At 38.3% G+C, this 5835-nt stretch overlaps 1 long non-coding RNA gene across 3 annotated transcripts; it reads right to left on the bottom strand.

Annotated features, from left to right (window-relative positions):
- Positions 1 to 1667: 1667 nt before the first annotated feature.
- Positions 1668 to 5315, bottom strand: LOC110930547. Of its 3 annotated transcripts, none has more exons than XR_004888839.1 (4): positions 5047 to 5315; positions 4162 to 4364; positions 4012 to 4059; positions 1668 to 1963 (listed from the first exon to the last, which is right to left on the bottom strand). It is a non-coding gene; the product is annotated as an uncharacterized LOC110930547 (long non-coding RNA). The 3 variants fall into 3 exon arrangements; XR_002587912.2 differs by having other exon boundaries at positions 4162 to 4350; XR_002587911.2 differs by having other exon boundaries at positions 4162 to 4250.
- Positions 5316 to 5835: the final 520 nt, after the last annotated feature.

The following is a 5835-nucleotide window of genomic DNA, read 5'->3' as shown; positions in this document are numbered from 1 at the left end:
CAAACCAGGTTTGAGGTATCGCTTCACAACTCTCTCACTACTACTACTATCTTACTTTGCTTCCCAAGCAAATTACTGATTCTCACGCCGGAGAGAGGTAACAAGGAGCACCCCCCACCCCATCCTCCTTGTTACGAGTCACGGTTTGTTTCCTTGTGCAGGAGATCAACCCACCGGTGATCCAGCCAGCGATCCTCGAGAGGAAGGGATTAACCCTTCTTGACGAGACCAGTGAGTTAACCCTGCCCGGTTAACCATTGTTTCATCAAAACAATACTACCGGGGATAATCTACTCCCCACCAACACAGGAAATGCGGGGACTGCCCCACCGGACCCAAATCCGGGCCATATCGGCACATCAACGCAAAGAGGTCCATCCCTAGCGTTCGGGCACGACTTATCACAATACGCATCTGGGATCCCCCCGAACATGGACCCCCACACCTGGTATGACCAACAGGCCACCCTGCTGGCCGCAACATACAACCGCGCTTGTGCGGAAGCACAAATACAAGCTGGGCCGACCCCAGCACCGCACACCCCTGCCGATCGTGTTTTGCAATACGAAGGCAGGGCGCATTCACGTCCAGCTTCGAGAAGCAGACGTGAAGACCGCGGATCATCTTACTGTTCGGTCCACACAATCAACGAGGATGATTCCACGTACGGGTCCCACACCAGGGGACCAGTGCATACCCGCCTAGGTCCTTACGTTGAGGACAGACGACGGTCCGCGTCCCGACACGGCTCTGGAATTCAAAGCCGGTTGGGCCCGCAACCGTATACTGAAGGGTATGATCGTACCGACCCGGACGATCATACATATTACGCGGATTCACACGACACTGGCAGCAGACCGGGAGGACGTAACTATATACCTCCCACTCATCCACGCAACACATACCTCAGGGCTGCAAAACGCCCTGAGAACCAGCCCTATAGGCCAAAAGCTGCGGCCGAAAACTACAAATTCGCCCCGCGAATAGCCCACGCCCATGTTACCACAACAAAGTTCCCATTCAACGTTGGGAAATACAGTGGTTCATCCGACCCGGACGACCACATGAACATTTTCATAGGCGCAGGGTGCAATGGCCAGTGGGACGAACCCACTTGGTGCAATTTTTTCCCCCAGACCCTTACGGGTCTGGCCAGGGCTTGGTTCGATTCTTTGCCAGTGGGATCACTGGCCTCATTCGAGGACTTTCCACTACAAGAAAATGAAGCTAATGCAACTTGAGTAAAAAGTTGCATTAGGCCTTGAAAAGGTTGCAATAGGCCTAATGCAACCTTTTATCAAAAGCTGCATTAGGTGAAGTTGCATTAGACCTAATGCAACCTTTTTGTTAGATAATGCAACTTTTTTTAAATGGTTGCATTTACCATCCAAAAGCAACCTTTTTAACATGCAACCTTTTTACATGCTAATGCAACCTTTTTTATAATCAAATGTAACTTCTTTTATACTCAAATGCAACCTTCGCTACACTAGAATGCAACCTTTGTTGCACTTAAATGCAACCTTTTTTATAATCAAATGCAACTCTATAGTATCATTGTTTGAACTACTAAAATTTCTATTTATATGAAATGGGATCTCAATTACACCAATACAATAATAACATAAATATAATAATTAATCTTATATCATAATTTAACATACATCCAACCTCAAAGTAAGAATGTAATTAAAATATAGTTGTCAATTACAATGAATAAAAGTAACGTAAACCTTCTACTCATCTCTAAGATTCCAAAGTACTCTAATAGTAGTTTTTTCACAATACGTGGTATCGTAGCTTCAGAGTTTGCATGTTGGCTGTGAAAATCTTTCCGCGTAGCTTCTAGCTCAAATTTTTTCCTTTGCTGGTAGTCTTCATTTTCTTTTCACATTTCAAGCAACTATGTGTTTTTCAACTTCAAGGCTCCTGATTGAAGGTTGTAGTTCTTCATTTATTTTGTCTTCAAAAGAGAAAAAGAAAGCACTTATGAAAAACAACAGTCAATAAACCATATATTTCAGTAACACCAACAAGCCAGTAGCCATATAACATAAAATTTCTTGTTGAAACTTGAAAAAAGCAACCAATATGCCCGACTCGAACAAACCCGAAACCGAATTACATATTACATAGTTGGTTTACTATTCGAGTTGATTTCCTATGTCAAAAAAAAACAAGGAACCAACCCGAAGAACCCAAAACCTAATTAACACCCATAGCTCAACCTGACCTAGTATGTTATAACCTATATTAAAAAATTGACCTAGTATGTGTTACCCTATGTTAAAAAATACTTGTTTTGACTTGTTACCATAACCGCTTGATCAACCCACCTTACAACCTTTACTTGATTGCCATTTACAGTGACATGAACATTATGTGCAGATTGCTTATCAATCAAATAAGTATTGTAGGATCATAGTTTCCCACCTACGACTATTAATTGTTGTGTTAACCACGCGCACTTGATTATATGTATAGATGGATTTTGTCTTTAGTGTTTCTGAGGTGGTCACTTATTTTGTAAATGGGTCAACCAAAGTGAGATCCTAATGCCTACTCTTCTTATATCATCAAGGTATGTCTTAAGAAAGTGATGCACTACTGAACCAGATTCATTAGACTAGTGTGTTTACTTTTTAGTTGGGGCAGTTTGTTGGCATTATTCTTAGGGTGAAGGGGGTGCTCACCTAATAGGTGAGTCCCCTCTCTTACGCCAAACCAATCCTCGTGTGCCACGTCAACTCCCCTCTTAAACTCCCCTAACACCCTAAATTGATGGCGGCACTCCCCTCTTAGGTGAATTGGTTTTTTTTTTTTTTTTTAAAAAAAAAAAAAAAGAAAAGCATTGATTGGTCCCCTCTCCCTCTCTCCTCTCTCTCTCCTCCGCCTCTCTTCGGTGCCTCCACCCCCAACTGCTTCCCCGATTTCATCCCCCGCCTTAATGGCGGTACCCCCCATTTCGGCAAAATCGTTCCCCGCTTGAACTCCCCGAAGACGCCCCGAACCCCCTTATATTTATATTTGGGGTCATCTCTATTGGAATATTTCACATATTTATTAGGCTACAATGATTAGTTCCTTGGAATTATTTGCTATATCGATTGACCGTTAGAGGACTAAAAGAGTAGCCTACTTATGTAAACTCCTTTGTATTACTTAGATGTGGATCTACTCCATGTTAATATTTCAAGTTGATAATTAAATAATTTTAATTAAATACCTTTGGTCATAAACTGAAAAGTAGGCAAAGGAAAAGTCTATTCAAATCGGCTGAAGAGAAAAGTTAAATATTTCTAATTGAAAACTAGGGTCATAATATTAATATGGCTAATATAAACACACATACATGCAAAAATAAGTTAAATCCATATTAAGGTAGCACAAAATTGAAGTGTATCTAAATTCCAACAAACACCCAATTTACATATACTTGTAGGATTAAATTCAACAATGTTCATGATGAGGCTGCCTTTTTCCTGATATCTTAACCATACAACTTGGTTTTAAAAAGCACGCCTAAGCACGAGGCTCCCTAAGGCGCAAAGGCCATCGCTTTCAAGTGGCGCGCACGCGCCTCATGTACATGCTCTTTTTTGTGCCGCAGGATGTTGTACACTAGGCTTTTTAGGTTGTACATTTAGATAATTTATATATTAAAACATATATAAACCTTATTTATTGTTGTATTTTGGTTAGGGAATTCTAAAAGCTTATGAAATACATATATATATATGGTAAGGTTAGTGTAAAAGGGACATTTTTTCTATATATATATGCGCACCACTTTGCGCCTTGGTTTAGACCTTCTCGCGTCGGTGTGCTTTTCGCTTATTAAAACCAAGCCATACAAATAGGAATAAAGTATTCTCTCGTTTACAGCAGTTTCCTATACCAGCCTAAAATAACAGTTATCTTGCCATATGAAATAAAATACCATCAACAAATAGCAATAACAAAAATATTGAAACAACAAACGGACATACTTAAATCACCATACATACGTACCTTAAAATCTCACAATATCCTCTTCATTCTCAACATTTTCCAAACCATCTAGTTCCATATTTAATCCATCAACATGTAAAAGAAAAAATGAGTAAATTAATATAAAAATTAGTTTTAATAGAATAATCTTTAAGATCAACAAATTGATACCTTGAAATATCCCATCATCCTCGTTAACAAGAACCAAATAATGCATGCATACTTTTACTGAACTACATCAGTTCATAGGAGGCTTCAAGCTAGATATCAAAATGTCATGTAAAGAGTAGATAGAACTCAAATGATAAAATCATGCATGAATTTACTAATCTTCAACAAGTTGCAAGAAAATAAATTTACCTGGAAGAAATGCACTAACATTCCAAGTCATTTAATTAGATAAGAGTGAAGGCAAAGATGAGGGAGTCTAATGAAAACATACCGCAATAGAAAAATACATATATGATACTAAACCCAATAAGAAGTTGCCACAATAGCATAAGAGAATGAACACATTAAAAGTCTTCAGATATCCAAAAGTCAAAAGACTTAAAACCATGACAACAAAAGACTTGTTTTGATCAATAAATACAAAACTTCATTTATGTGTGGCAACAAGAAATCAAGCAAGTAACCAAGTAAACTTTGCCTTGCTGTTTAAAAAAACAAAGAAAGATGCAGCACACACGAACCACTTTCTGTACAAAACATGCTTGTTTATTAAATAAGTTTGTGTTGTTCAAAGAAATCTCACTTCGACATTTTATCGAACACTTGGTGTGCATGATTGAACAAAGCAAAAAAAAAAAAAAAAAAAAAAACCACCAGAACCTAAAATTATGGCATCAAGTTGAGATTGGAACAGTACCAAGGTCAATCCACCACAAAATTGAAATTTTGGGGGCGGGATGGAGTACCATACAAAATGTAACAATAACTAAAAAAATCCTACAACCTCTCCTAGAAGACAACTTTTATCAATACCAAAGCTCTGATTGCAATAATGAAGAAGGTAGAAAGCAAAAGTGCATAAAAGAGAGTAAGAATAGTTCAAACCTTGATGGATTGGAGCTTAATGTGGTCGGACTAAGTGGGGATTTCGTGAGCATGTTGTCCGGATTCCATATTGTAAAGAACAAGCATGTTGTTCGTCAATGGTTTATGCATCTTCACTTGGAAAAGGAATCTGCAGTTTCTTTCTCTGGAAAGAAGTTTGTGGAATGAAATGACACGGTTAGGGTTTGGAATCAAAAACCGGAGAAATTTTGATGGAAATTGAAAAAAAATTGGGAATAAAGGTTTAGCGGGTACGGGAGGGAAAGTGGGAAACCATAAATTCTAGGAGGGAAAAATTTGGGCTTTTCAATATATTTATCGTTAAAAACTAGCTTTTAAGTATCGCGTTTTGCGGCGAGATTGTTAAACGAAACAAAAGGTGAACATTGAATTACGTATGCTCGTTGCGGTGTATTGATGCGTAAAGATTAAACCGGATCGGAAATAATAGAAAAGAATAATCAAGTCGACTTAGGACCCGCACGTTGCGATAGTCCTTCGTACAAGGAAAAATTATTTAGAAAACTTAGTTATATTAATAACTAACTATATTTTTTGGTCTTTATAAAATTTTAAAAATATTATAATATAAACATCGTTGTATATACTATATAATTTTTAAAGTTTCTTGGTAACGTTAATAACTAAGTATAATTCTTAGTGGCCTATGACATTATAGTCTATTTGCATATTAGGGGTGAGATATGGCTCTAGGACCATTAGGTTTTAGGTTCGATTCTCACAATAGGGTTTTTTCTACACCAGCGGTCCGTCGGTGATTCAAAATTG

Source organism: Helianthus annuus, chromosome 3 (assembly GCF_002127325.2).
Source record: "Helianthus annuus cultivar XRQ/B chromosome 3, HanXRQr2.0-SUNRISE, whole genome shotgun sequence".
Lineage (NCBI taxonomy): Eukaryota > Viridiplantae > Streptophyta > Magnoliopsida > Asterales > Asteraceae > Helianthus > Helianthus annuus.
This window is presented reverse-complemented; position numbering and strand designations above follow the sequence as displayed.